This window comes from Dendropsophus ebraccatus, chromosome 11 (assembly GCF_027789765.1).
Source record: "Dendropsophus ebraccatus isolate aDenEbr1 chromosome 11, aDenEbr1.pat, whole genome shotgun sequence".
Taxonomy (NCBI): domain Eukaryota; kingdom Metazoa; phylum Chordata; class Amphibia; order Anura; family Hylidae; genus Dendropsophus; species Dendropsophus ebraccatus.
Window position 1 is genome coordinate 29,919,826 of NC_091464.1, and position 15,378 is coordinate 29,935,203.

The 15,378-nt window shown below is 41.9% G+C and overlaps 1 protein-coding gene across 2 annotated transcripts in view; it reads right to left on the reverse strand.

Moving 5' to 3' along the window:
• The window catches only part of TBL1X (transducin beta like 1 X-linked), a 223,899-nt gene that overhangs the window by 206,035 nt on the left and 2,486 nt on the right, over positions 1-15,378 (reverse strand). The gene's annotated exons all lie outside the window — the stretch shown is intronic.

Genomic DNA, 15,378 nt, shown 5'->3' on the forward strand with positions numbered 1-15,378 from the left:
AGCATCACTAGGTGGGATAAAGGTTAACCATAATCCCTAACGCCCGTCCAATCAGCTCTGTGATATCAGCACCTCCCCCTCTATATAAGGCGATTCAGTGATGGCAGTGGCCAGTCGGCTGTGTGTGGAAAAAAGAGCAGGATGGCAGCAGGCAGTAACAGCAGAGCAGGGAGAAACTAACAGAGTGATATAGGGACAGAGAGGAGAGGAATGGCGGAAATTGGATGACTGACTGGCTGATTGACATTTTTTTTAAATTGTGATTTTCTGATTTTTAACACTTTTACAACAACATGCATTAACAAATCCCCCCTTCTGTAATAGTCCCAGTATTGTAGCTACTATAGTTTCAGCTGTTTTAATGAAATTCGCCAAGATTCGATTTGCAAATCTTAACGGGTTTGACCAAAAATTTGCGAATGTCCGCCTGCTTCGCTCATCTCTAGTTCTTATAACTGAAATCTATTGCATGAAGATTTCCAGCCTTGACAAATAATCTCGGTGAAAGTGGTTTGGGTGCAATAATATTCTTGAAATCAATCAAAGACTAAGCACATACTGTACGTCTCACCCATGTACTCTCATGCAGGTGGGCAGTTCTACTCTATGACTGACAGCTATCTTTGTGTGCACTTACAGTATAAATAAACATTTGTCCTGGAGTTTTCCTGGATCTTTTCCCACAAAACCATAAATTAAAGGAGACGTCTGGAAAAATTTTTTATTAAAGTTTTGTTTGGCCCCCCAAAAGTTATACAAATCACAAATATACACTTATTACGGGAAATGCTTATAAAGTGCTTTTCCCCTGACACTGAGCATCCCTCTGCCATCATCCTCTCCAGCAGCCACAGCCCGCACAGCTCTGGAAGTTGGGTCGTGACATCACCATTTTATCCAGGAAGTGACATCACCATGTTATCCAGGAAGTGACATAACCATTTTATCCAGGAAGTGAAGCCTTGATGCAGTAGTAAGTGCAGGGGAAAAAAAGCACTTTATAAGCATTTCCCGTAATATGTATATATTGGTGATTTGTATAACTTTAGGGGGACAAGACAATACTTAAAATAAAGATACAAATTTTCGCTGGACTTCTCCTTTAATTAGCTTCTCCTGCTGTAGAATGTCCCTTTAAAGTCAGGATTTCACTATGTAGTATGGAAAATCCCACCTATAACTTTATTTACAGAATACTAGGAAACTCTTCAGTACAAATCTGACAAACCTGGATTCCATATGTACAGTATGCATGTATTCACCCCAGTAAGCATTGCTTCTAGGAGAGAATAACTCTGTATACACACAGTGGCTGACAGAGCTGCATATGGCTTCTCTACGTACAGTCTCTGGCATAATCTAGGTTAGTTACCTTCCAATAAAACTGGTCAGAGTATCCAAATAGGTGATGACAACAAAAGTATCAAGTTTCTTAAATGCTAAACTTTATTCATAATATGTATGCTACCTATTTAAATTACATGTGCTTTGGGACTTTGGGAGATCATTTATCACTCACTCTCTATAGTACTGTCAAAACCAGAATACATAGCAAAAAAATATCCTAGAAATAAACTGGGTTACTTGTCATGACCACTGCAGACTACAGTTAGTTATTTTAGAATGAAGTCTATGTTGACATTTCTGTCTACCGATGAATAAATGTACTTGCAGAACATACTTTGGAGTGCCTCATAGGACTTGTTGGAGTGTAAGGCAAGTCAAGGGCCATCCAACTATAGCCTGCTATGACAGAGTGAAAGCATTAGGTTAGAAGAAAGTTTTCATAGTAGCAAGGTATTAAGTCATATATCATTTCACTATGGAATGCTTTTTTTCTTTCGCTGAATGTTAGCTAGTATATTAGGTAATTGTTACAGCTACTCTGTACCCACAATCTGCCCCCTCCCAAACTGTTTGTACCTTTGGATAGCTGCTTTTAATCCAAGATCTGTCCTGGGGTCCGTTCGGCAGGTGATGCAGTTATTGTCCTAAAAAACAACTTTTAAACTTGCAGCCCTGTGTCAAAATGGCGTGGCCTAGAGTGTCTTTGCCTTAGGGTCCTATTACATAGCGTTTTAATGATTAATGACTAACGATAAACGATCGCAAACGAGATTGCAATTACATAGAACGATTATCATTTAAAATTTGAACAATTTAACGATTTTTCGCACGATAATCGTCCCGTGTAATAGGGCCCTTAGGCTTTCAATACCTCTCGGCCCCTCTTCCCCACCCTTCTCATCATAAGTAACACCCCCAGGCATGATTTCTCCTATTCATTACTTATCTGAACATTACATATGTGCTGGATGGCTAAGGCACATGTGCAGTGTTCAGACAAGTGATGGTTAGGAGAAATCCTGCTCGACAGCTCTCCTAATGATGGAGAGGACAGGGAGGAAAAAAGGAAAGGTGTGGCAGGGTGCTAATTTGAGTTGCAAATTTAAAAGTTGTTTTTTTAGGACAATAACTGCATTACCTGCTAAACGGACCCCCGGACAGATCTTGGATCTGACAGTACAAGTCAGATTAAGGAAAAAAGGAAGATTTAATGAAAAAAACGCAATACATTACTGAAAGACACATCAAGAACTACTGTCAATTCAGTTCTAATGTGTTTTTTCATTCTAAGGGTGGGTTCATACTGTGGAATTCTCGCGGATAAATTCCGTGTAATTCCGTCGGCTGTACGCGTCAATTCTTTTGGCGGAATGCGAAATCAGCCGGCCCATAGAATGGTGTTTATGGAGCCGGCGGAAAGGCGTGCAGCCGTGCGCGCGTACAGCCGCTGGAGTTCTGCGAAATTTATCCGCGAGAATTCCTCAGTGTGAACCCACCCTAAGTTTTGTACGTTTTGTTTACACATCCCTCGAAGGTGAATCAGGCAACCTCTACTGAACAGGGGGCACCTGATTAAATGCTTGTGTCTCCCATTGATTTCAATGGGGTTCCTTACTCAAGTCGAGAACTTAAACATTTCTCACTTAACACTAGTGAGAGTATTTCATAGGACAATATAAATCTGCATGTTTTGCCATTTTGTCTTATGTTTTTAGCGCCTTCATACCTACGTTCCCTGCTCCCCCCCTCAGTGCTGCAGCTGTCATATTTTCCCGTTGCCCCTCCTGTGTTGTTCTTCCTTCATCCAATGATGTCCCCTTCCTGGGGGACAGGTAAGTATGCTGGGATCAGTTGTTTTAGTGCACAGGGAGGCATGGGAATAACTGGGGATATCCTGGAAAACCTCTATAATGGGTCAAACATAGACATACAGCTAAGCTACTTACAGCACTAAAAAGATGCTTTCTTTCTCCTTAGAATGAGCTAATTTGCATACACTTTTCCCAGGAAGCACTGCCTGGCCTATAAGATTCTTTGTGCCAGTCTCCCTAAGAAGAATCAATACTAACCTCAAAACCTCAAAGCTAAGTATATAGGAACTGCTGATCATGCTTTACACTAAATAGAATTTTAGAGCAGCTATTAGAGAGCTACAAAGCTAAAAGCAAAGACAAAAATTGGTAGATGTTCAGTATACAGTTATAGCATGTGTCAGGTTACATTTGCTGTCACCTTTATTGCACCCTGCAGTACTCCATACATAGCAGCAAGATTACAAGTCAGTCTGTCAACTTTGTCACAGAAGGTCATGTCTTAGATATGACAAAGAACAGTGCATGGACTGCAACAATAGAGGTCATTGGAATACCATGATACACAAGCAAGCCACAAGCAAGTTAAACAATAGGGATAGATTTATTAATCCTTGTGCACAGGAACAGTGGAGCAGTTGGCCACATCAACCAATCAGATTCCACTTTTCAGTTTTCAAATGCCTTTTTAACAATGGGAGAAGCAATCTAATTGGTGGCATGAACTTCTCCCGGCTCATTCTACTGAAACCTTGACGGATGAAAACTTTTGACATGTCTCTCCAGGGGCATAGCTAGGATTCATGGGGCCCCATAGCAAAAAACTGTAAGCACCCCCCTCCCCCTACGCACAACACAAAATACACTATATAAAAAATAAAACCTTGTGGCCAGAGGAAGAATCCTGCTTGCAGCCACAAGAGCCAATGGCTGCTTGATCTGTCAGTCCACTGTATTTAACTATGAGGGCCCATTAGGAGCCCTTATGGTTAAATACATAGGTGCAAGAGCGGACGACTTTCTGCTTAACCCCCTATATATGGCAGAGTGTAAGTGACTGAAAGCTCAACACAAAAAAGGATTAAAAAGCAGAAGACAAGGAGATATCTGCTTTACTGCACTAATAACCCTTGACCTCTGCAAGGAGCTTCCGCACATTTTCCTACTTGATTGCTGCAGCCGGAAAACAGAGGTCAGGAATTATCAGTGCAGTGAAGCATAAATCTCCTTGACTTCTTTTTGTGTTGCAGCATCTAAATGAACATTGGGTCACTTACACACTGCAGTACAAAAGGGGTTCAGCAGAAGGACACAGGTTGGCTCTTACCTTCTCCCCCAGCCCCCCTGCTGCACGGGCCCTAGAGCAGCTGCCTTCCCAGACTCTATGGTGGCTATGCCACTGTGTCTCTATAACAGGGGTCCCCAAATTACGGCCCGCAGGCTGCATGGGGCCCCCCTAGGCCATTTATCTGGCCCCTGCCGCACTTCCAGAAGGGACGACTCTTTTATTGGTGGTCAGTGAGAGGACTGCTCTCACTGACAACAAATTAAAGAGCTCCCCCTTCTGGATCACGCCAGCTGCAGCCAAACTCCACCACCGCCTATCCCTATCCCTGATCTGCATCCACGCAGCTGCCATCACTGGGCCCCTGTTCAGTGAAGCAGGTCCTACGATCAAGTGACAGCTACGTTGCTCATGCTGCGTGACGTCACTTGTCTCGGTCTGTTCCAGCGGGACGTGCGTGAGCTCGGCTTGCCTAACTGTCATCCTGACAAAGCTGCCTCCTCAAAGCAGAACAGATAGCACCCAATGTGGTGGGTATTCCTGCAGGGGGGCCTGGAGTGCTTTTTGAGGAGGTGAAGGTGGGAAAGGGGGTGGGAAGGGGGCTAATAGAGCGTGGGAAGGGGGAGTGAGGGGGGAGTTGAAAGTGGGAAAGGGGGTGAGGGGGCTAATTGAGGGGGTAAAGGGTTAGTAAGGGGGCTGGCTGAGGGGATGAAGGGGGAGGGTGGTTGAGAAGGGAGTGAGGGGTTGAGTGGGGGCTGGGTGAGGGGTGGAAAGAGAGAAGGATTCTTTTACTTTTGGGGGACGGGAGGGGTTATAGTCCGGCCCCCTGACAGTTTTAGGGACAGTAAACTGGCCCCCTGTGTGAAAAGTTTGGGGACCCCTGCTCTATGACATGTCAAAAGTTTTTTTTTTTTTTTAAATGGCAGTGCCCATTGGCAGTACCATAAAGCTTTCTTTTATAAAACAACTACTAATAAGTTATCGATAGTCAAAAAGCAGGTAATATTTTCATCCTATATTACAGATTTGCATATATAGAAATTTCGCAATATAACTTTCATAATCCAAAAATAGAGCAGGGAAGCTACAGGGCAATGAATCCCTGGGGTCTCCTTGCATCTGTCAGCAGATAAAGACTATTTTATAACACATTTCTGTTATATTAATCTTGCTTTTACTCATTAAGACTCTCATCCTTATGAATACATACGGAATAATACAACCAAATGGGTTATGTAAGAATCTCAACATCGGTGTCACTATTAATTATAGCATTTAGGTTGAATGGTAACTTAAGAAATAGTTTATTGAAGGAAAAACATGTGGGAATAATTTAGCTGCACAGACTCATAAAGCACTCAATTTCAAGGTCAACTTTTCTGGTCAAAGCTGCAATGACGAGTAAACACAGAAATTTGGTCTTCAAACAGGCAGTGGGGTTAATTTACTTCCTTTCTGTATTGAGAGGTTACTTTTTTTTTTTTACATATAGGAGGATCCCTGTCTTTAGAAGCTGATCAATGGAGAGCCAATCACTAGAACTGATCTTAGAGATAGGAAGGGAAAACTGTCCGCACATGTGTGGTACTTTCTATTTATTCTTAACAGTCATTTCACCATGTTCTCTTAAACAGTGCCGCACCCCAACAGTGTCATCAGACCGTCCCACTGCATTAATTAGCAATGGAGTAGGCCGGCTGGATGACACTGTGGGGGCGGGGTAGCCCTCCTAACAGTGCTCCCGGATGAAGATTCCCTTAGTGATGTTGAATGCCTTTTCTGAAAAAGTACTTCTCAATCATCCTCTTCTGTACAAGAAAGGTACATGTAGTCTCCATCTCCAAAATCTTTCTATGTGTCCTATAAAGAGCATGTGATGTGCACAAACTGGTAATAAACATCAAAGCACATCAAATGATACCACATAAAAAAGAAGCACAATAACCAAAGGCAATTAGGTTGACCTATTTTTGAGTTGTATGATAACAACCTGAGTCTTTACACAAATTCAATGGACTACTTTATAATCAGAATTAATGTTTCTCTTTGGTAAAAAATATCATGTCATTCAGGCAACTCTTCCAATGGCCAAATCCAAGTCCAAAAATGCATTTCCCCTAACAAATGGCCATATGATTTGGAGTAAAGTCAAAGCATTGCTGACACTACAGTCTATGTCAATATTTCTCAACAGAAAAAAAAAAATTACATGCAAGCTTGGTTGCGTGGTTGTTTAAAATGCCCCCCCCCCCCCCCCCCCAATCGAGAAACAGTAAAGTCACCTACAAGTTTCAGTAATGCAATTATTATAGTGAAAATCATAAGCAACTTTCTGTGGAGCTCTAGTTTTTAGCATCCACCTGGCCGGTAGGCATCATGAGGTATTGATACAGCTCCATACACCAGGGGGTCTGCAGTAGGTGCATACTTTGGGAAACTTTTGCTAGGACATCAAACAAACGTGAACACAGCCTTCTATTCCATTTTTCATTGCTATGGCCAACACAAATTATTGCCCCCGCCAGGCATCTTCAGAAAGTCCATGTCACGAATCGGCTGACGGACTGCCCACTCAGACAGTCAGTTACTGGGGAGGAACACCATTCCAGTGACTAATAGGCTGAGTGGCCCGTCCATCAGCTGGGACAGGCATTTTTCACAACTTGGGGGAAAATGACTTCTGGCAGGTGTCCGTGACTGCTCCAGCCACTCACCACGGGTATGGGGAGAGGTAAGTTTCTACTTGTAATCAATTTTCCATCTCCCCCTGCATGCTGCCAGCTTTTAGAAATCGCCGGACTACTCCTTAAACCATGGGCTGCTTCCGGGTGGTTTATATCAGAATTTATATTTGTAATTTATTTATTAGGGCAACTTTGTATCTATTTTGGTATAGTGAATTTGTTGAAGTAGACATTATTACCCATTATGTGATCTTTCTCTAGTTTTTGTCAAGGATTTTCATCATGTCTACCTTGGATGAACACTGCAAGATACAGTGTAAAAATAGCCCTAGGGGGAATTCAAATGTCCTGTAATTATGGTCCATACACAGACACATACGGACTGGAATACAGAACACCAGTTCCATAGCACATCCTCCATATTTACAGACTGTTCATGGAATGTGTAAATGCCCCCTTACTGATTTGCACAAAATAACTAATTGTCAGGTTATATCTATAGATATGGAAGTTCTAGATATCTTTAGATAAAGCTGCTTCCTCCTCTTGCTGTCTCCTAACTCTCTTGCTAACTCAGAAAGCCAATATATATGTGACCAGCTAATTATAAAACAACCTTTACTACATACAACATAATCAAAAGAATCACAGAAAGAGACAACAATATTCACAGAGAATAGCCTTCCTGGTGGAGTTGTGCTAGGAGATAGGCACAACTCTATGGAGCGCTTCAGTTTAGTGACACCGCAGCCAGGATAGGAACACCAATAGATTGGTGTGTAGAAGTGAGAGACAGTGGTCTAAATAGGACCAGAGGACCAAGGAGTTCTCCTTATGGACCGGGCATAGTGCTGAAATCAAGCATGTTATCGGCGCGCTAATGTACTATGTAAAGTAACACGTTACTGCACTTCTTCACCATAAGGTAGTTTATTCAATGCAATGTGTTTTGGCCTGGCTAGTAGCGGAACGGGCCTTTCTCAAACATATTGCTGGGATTTGTAGTACACCTTTATAAAACTTCACTGCTCATTGTAAGGGGGTATCACAGCGTGTGTCTAGGTCCAGCAAGTACCACATTGTACCGTACAGCCCCCCTAAACGTGTGGGTTCTACACTGTATTGCTGGGATTTGTAGTACACCCGCATAAAACTTCACTGCTCATTGTAAGGGGGTATCACAGAGTGTGTATCTAGGCCCAGCCACTACCACATTGTACCGTACAGCCCCCCCTAAACTAGTGGGTACTGCACTGTATTGCTGGGATTTGTAGTATACCTGCATAGAACTTCAATAGAATGTTAACCCAACTGCTAAAGTCAAATTGAAAATCGAAAGGGTGCTGGGGGTAGAAGGCTACTTGTTGGCTACTGCTGGGCCTTAACTGGCATCCATGTTTACTACTGCTGGGCCTTAACTGGCATCCATGTTGACTACTGCTGGGCCTTAACTGGCATCCATGTTGACTACTGCTGGGCCTTAACTGGCATCCATGTTGACTACTGGTGTGCCTGCCCTTTCCTCTATGTTGGCTACTGCTGGGCCTTAACTGGCATTCATGTTGACTACTGCTGGGCCTTCACTGGCATCCATGTTGACTACTGTTGTGCCTGCCCTTGCCTCCATGTTGGCTACTGCTGATCCTGCCTGGCCTCCATGTTGACTACTGTTGCTCCTGCCTGGCCTCCATGTTGGTTACTGTTGCTCCTGCCTGGCCTCCATGTTGGCTACTGCTGCTCCCGGGAGTTCTCTGTGTGCTCAATGCCATTCTGTGTCTGGCCTAAGTTTTGGGAGGCTTACTCTCTTCCTCACTCACTTTTAATGGTTCTCTGTGTGCTCACTGCCATGCTAGGTCTGGTATAATTTGTGGAAGGTTGACTGGCTACCGCTTCTACCTTGTTCACACTGTCCTCACCGCCATGCTTTGCCAGGCTTACATTTTTGGCTGGTTCATGCTATGCTACTCTGTTTTAATGGTTCCCTGTGTTCTCACTGCCATGCTGTGTCATTCTAAGTTTTTCGGTGGTCCATATGCCTACCTCTGTTTTAAACAGGCTGTTGCACAGAATTAGGCATAATGGTGCCATTAAGCAGCCTTAGAGGCATGCATACATGCAGCCCCTGCTGTTTCCTGTCCATTTCCGTTGTATTTCCATCATTTTCTGAGGTTGATAGGTTTTCACACGACCTTCCCCCTACCGAACTTGGGTCCCCTGCAAAAATGCTTGAGTCTCCCATTGACTTCAATGGGGTTCGTTACTCGAAACGAGCACTCAAGTATCGGGAGATATTCTTCTTGAGTAACGAGCACCCAAGCATTTTAGTACTCGCTCATCACTAGTCATGGGGAACCCTACAATAACTCTACAACCCAATAAGGGCAACCCAACCTGAAGACTCTCCCTATTCTAACACCATCCCCCCAGGGTTAAGGGCCTTTTACACGAGGATTATGGTGGGATAAATCATTATATCTTTTGTATTTAAGTGATTATCGGCTGGTGTCAACGTGACCACAATAAATTTGCAAATGAGAAGTCGTTCACATATCGTTTATTACTTCTCTAAAGTAGACTTCACAATCTGGACTTATTGTTCGCAATTCTTTTGGTGTAAACACTAGTCATTCAGTCTCCATCTTCTGGACTTCTGGACTAACGATCGCATTAACGATTTTTTAAAGCGATTTCTCATCTTGTCTAAACGTCTATCGTTGAAAGAACACTCATTGCTGGATCGTTCGCTTAAACAATCACACAAGCGATTTATAGTTACGTGTAAAAGCACTTTTAGGGTAAGTAGAATCTGGGATGGATGGTGTTGGTGTACAATATTATAAAAGCCCATGATCTACAAATCATTGCACTTACAGTATAATGGCCAAAAAAAAAAAAAAAAAACTTTGTTGGATATGACAATAACTTTTGGTTTATTTTCCATCTATATTGATAAACTGAGTGACCATGAACAGAAATCAGATGGACCCCCAAGTATACTTGTTTTTTTTATACAGATTGGTGGAGGGTGGGCTTATAATTACAGTAACCTGAGGGCACCAGAACTGTTCTAAAAATAAAGAGAGGAAGTACACATGTTCTATTTAAATTTAGCATTTTGTTAGAAAGAACACACAAGGCTATCTGCTGGTAAATAATATTGAAATACAGAAACGCACAGGAAGTGAATGCTAAAGCACCCAAAATACAGGCTGTGACTGCAGTGGGCGGTATAACAATATTTATTGAAAACAAGCAGTAACCACAGACATGAAACTCATTCTAGCACACAAAGCTGAGCATTATACTGAAATGCCAGTCTCACAAACACAAGTCAACAATGTGGAGCTTTAGGTGGAGCTTTAGTAGTGGGGGTGGGAATCCAAGACATGGGGGTGACATATAAATATAAATATTTCATCATTTGTATTTCCTTTTTCTTATGCATTAGGAAACAATAGATTTACTGGCTATATTGCCATGTTAACCAAAATTGTTTAGGTAAATTATCTCTAAACTACCAGCTGTAATTCAGAATGTCTTAGAATGAGCTACAGAAATCTTAATGTGCCCATACACCTACAATAGCTGCTGGCCAAATGTTCGTGGGTTGTGAGTGGAAACAGAAGTGTTAAGTCCCCTAAAGACATCTCTGGCAGCAGTTTACCTACTTGAAAACAAGCGTTGAGCAGGTGAAATCCAACATACCTGGCCCTTCTCTACTCAAGTCATGAGGCCCCCATAAACATTAGAGATTCAGCTATACCTACTTAAAGCGACAGTCCTGTGTCAAAATGGCCTGGCATAGAGTGTCTGTGCCCTAGGCCTGCACCACCCCTCCGTCCCGCACTTTTCACTATTAGGAATGCCCCAGGCAGGATTTCTCCTATTCATCACTTGTCTGAACACTGCACAGGTGCTTTAACAATGTAACATATGTGCAGTGTTCAGACAAGTGATGATTAGGAGAACATCCCTATTATTTTAAATGACACTGCTCTCTGAAGCATTTTTATTTAAAGTATTTTCAGGTCTCATGACCCAATGTATTATGGATCCACTTTCAGCAAAAATAGAGCTAGGGAGCCACACAGACTTAGTGACCGGCCATATAGGCTTACTAACAGCCAGACATTTTACATTAATGTTCATGGCCCTCTTAATAGTTATTAGTATAAAATCATGTCTCCTGTCTAATAAATTGAAATCCAGCTTTTCAGCATTGTTTTTAAAATTTGGACAAATACAGGACTTTACAATAGGGTTCCCAAGAGTAGGATGTGGTTGAATTTTCATACAACCATATCCATTTATCCAGTTCTCAAGGTGATCTCTATGATCAATCAAGTTTCTTCTTTATTTCTCAATTTGAGAACATAGCTCATAGTAAAATGTAAAATAAGTAGTATCATAGCAAAAATGATTTTGTTATATTTAATTACTTTAAGGTTTCTAAGTGTGAAATCATTGTTTACATATTATGGTGACATTATCCAATAACAACATTTTTATTATGTTTAAGGCTGGCCATAAACATTAGATAAATGGTGGCCTAAAATTTTGATGGTAACAGCCAACTAATTAATATGCTTGGTGGTATCCAGAATATTCCTTGATAGACAATCTTGGAGAAGATAAGGACTGGGCAGTTGAATTTCAACATGCCCGATTCTTTTATTTTTTATGGGAGATTTCCCACAATTCTCTGTCAGTAGCTCAACATCTCCACCCCTATCCATTTCCCATAGAAACAGGCAGTTGGCAATGATTTGCTGCAGTCGAAGTCAGGTAGTGTTTTCCATCTATAAACCATAATAAAAGGCCCATGGTATGTTTTAAAGTACAAACCTAAAACTTCTATTCCTATAATACGAAGCAAATTATGCAGCACATTTCAATATTGACACAACATCCATTTGGACCAAAACTTAATTCATCTAAAAGTAAAATTGCTAATGTCATACCATGTAAAGTAAGATAACATCACTCCAATCATCACCTTCCAAAGGCAACAGGAGTAAAATCCTTTGAACTGCTAACGTTTCCTAAACAAGACTGTGAGAACCAGCCTTGTAATAGCTTACAAAAAGTCAACAGAATAAACAGTTGTTTTGTTTGTATTGTCTGTAACTGGTCGTTCATCACCTTAAAGTTCTGACAAGTATATCCAAACAGAGGACTAATAGGATTAGAAACAGCTTAAACCACAGCTTCTCAACCTTCTTCTTCTTTTAGGGTCTCACCAGCCAAGACATGGTGAGATTTCAGACATTGGTCAAACTTTCTATTGCTGCAAAAGTAAAGGCCCTATTCCACAAACTGATGGAAAGGAGCTCCTCGTTACCCGCCTCCTTCCGCCGCTATTCCGCGAGACAGCAGTGAGTGGGTAAGTCCGGGGGGGGGGGTCATGGGTAGCTGCAGGGGGATCGTTAGATCGTCCGGGCAGCCCCTAGAGGATAGCAGTGGTCTGCTGATTGCTGCTATATCAGTCATTTGTTTTTCAACATGTTTGAAAAACAAGCGACACAACGATCACCTGATCTGAATGATGTCAGCTAATCGTTGCCCTCTATTCCACGGGACGTTTATCGGCCATAACGGCCAATATCGGCCAAATATGTCCTTTAATCGTTCCGTGCAATAGGGCTTTAAGTTATGTAAATGTTTGTCCCCATCAAAACTACTAAAAACTACAATCATAGTGTTTAATAAATAATAAGAAAGACAACATATACCAAAACACCTAAACTTAGTATAAACGTAGTATAAGCTTACAGTAGTGAATTCCATTAAAATAATTTCTATAATCATAAAAAGGTTTCCCCATTTTGGACCTGGATGACATATCCAGAATTTGTATGTTGAGGCAACATACTGTACATCCTCTAACAGAGTTCCATAAAAATACTTTTGCGGTCATGCAAGTAAGGTGGAATTGGCACCTATCCTGTGGTGCGCTGTTAACTGTCATCTTACCCGCCCGTGGAAATTAAGTAATAAAAGAGTGATAGAATAAAAGCAATAAAACATAAGAGTAAACTGTGGGTCAACTAAAGAAGACCCCATGAGCACCTAAGGAGGGGTAAAAATAAGTCTATGGCTAGAACAGGTTCAAATGCAAATAGGGCGTCCCCCAGCACAACAAGAACACAGGGTTGGCCCATATTCTCTTACTTAATGCTTCATGCCTGCTTGCACTTACGTAGCCCCATTTGGTTCTCATTTACAGAGATTGGCTGGAATAATCTGGGCTCTTGCTATGCTAGGAAAAGTCCCTTTGGCCTCATTTATATATTTACAATAAAGCTTATATCGCTGCACTGAAGAGGATTATAAAAGTTAAAAAATAATATATATATATATGTATATATATATATATATATATATATATATATAAAGTAGAAAACCGCAGCACTCCAAGTAGAATAAAAAAAACGTGATGTTTATTTCACCCAAAACTTGCGACGTTTCGCTCCCACACTGGGAGCTTTTTCAAGCAGTGTTGAAAAAGCTCCCAGTGTGGGAGCGAAACGTCCCAAGTTTTGGGTGGAATAAACATCACGTTTTTTTGATTCTACTTGGAGTGCTGCGGTTCTCTACTTTTTTTATACACCAAGCACTGTCTGTCCCTTGTGCTGACCGCTTGGTACCCACTTTATTAGGTACACCTGTCCAACTGCACGTTACCACTTAATTTCTAATCAGCCAATCACATGGCGGCAACTCAGTGCATTTAGGCATGTAGACATGGTCAAGACAATCTCCTGCAGTTCAAACCGAGCATCAGTATGGGGAAGAAAGGTGATTTGAGGGCCTTTGAGCGTGGCATGGTTGTTGGTGCCAGAAGGGCTGGTCAGAGTATTTCAGAAACTGCTGATCTACTGGGATTTTCATGCACAACCATCTCTAGGGTTTACAGAGAATAGTCCGAAAAAGAAAAAACATCCAGTGAGCGCAGTTCTGTGGGCGGAAATGCCTTGTTGATGCCAGAGGTCGGAGGAGAATGGGCAGACTTGTTCGAGCTGATAGAAAGGCAACAGTGACTCAAATAGCCAACCGTTACAACCAAGGTAGGCAGAAGAGCATCTCTGAACACACAGTACGTCCAACTTTGAGGAAGATGGGCTACAGCAGCAGAAGACCACCCGTTACTAGCATGGTGTACCTAATAAAGTGGCCGGTGAGTGTATATATATATATATATATATATATATATATATATATATATATATATCTGGGATCCTTATAAGAAGCCTTATCTAGACACAGGCTTATTTCTACCCTTGCTAATAGGTCCAGTTTAACAAAGTGTCTAGTCCACCTTGTAAGACCAAAACCAGTACAAATAAATGGGGTTTTTGAAAATCCTATCCACATGTGCCAGATTTCCCACTGTTCTCAGCAATATTTGCCTGGCCCATAAAATTAAATGGAGCTGCACACATCTGACCACTCTATTTAATGGGGAAAGGGGGGGGGGGTTTAGGATCCTCATTTTTTGATCATTGAGGTTCCCAGTGGTCAGACCCCCATTTATAACTCTCAACATTTAATGTGTGTTGGTGGGAATACAAAGAAGGATAAGCCACTGAGCATGTGAGATCTATAACATTAAATTTAGGTAGGGAAAGATGAAGAGCACGGGGCGCTTCCTAGTATGTATTGTTTAGAAGGACAAGAGTGAGTGGTACACCATTAACACACTACCCTGATCGAGCTATAGAGTAGGAACAACTTTATGAAGAGATCAACGTTTGGGACACCGTAGTTGGATGGGGAGGACCAGGGAATGGCGTATGTTGCTGTAGACAGAAGATCCATATGGGACCAGCGGACCGAGAAATCCCAAAGTTTTAAGAAATAACTGTTGTATGAATAACATCATGGGAGAGCAGTCCTTGCAATGCGTTTCGGCATCCTTGAGCAAGTATTGCTTGAGATAGGCCTGTATGTATATGAATGGCTGAAACGCGTGGCACAATAAACTAAGGGATTGCGAGGACTGCTTTCCGGGATGTTATTCATACAACATGGTTGTTCCTTGACACACTAACCCTCCTGCTAGACTAAAGAGGGATTTCTCTGTCCGCTGGTCCAGTGTGGATCTTCAGCCTACAGCATTAAATTTAGGTGTCAAATTTTGATCCTAGAGGGGCAACCTCAGGGGCACAGTTAAGTGGAGACCTGATTGGTTGCCTGCCATGTATGTATTGCAGTTCATAAATAGGAGCTTTAAATATCGAACTATATGCAA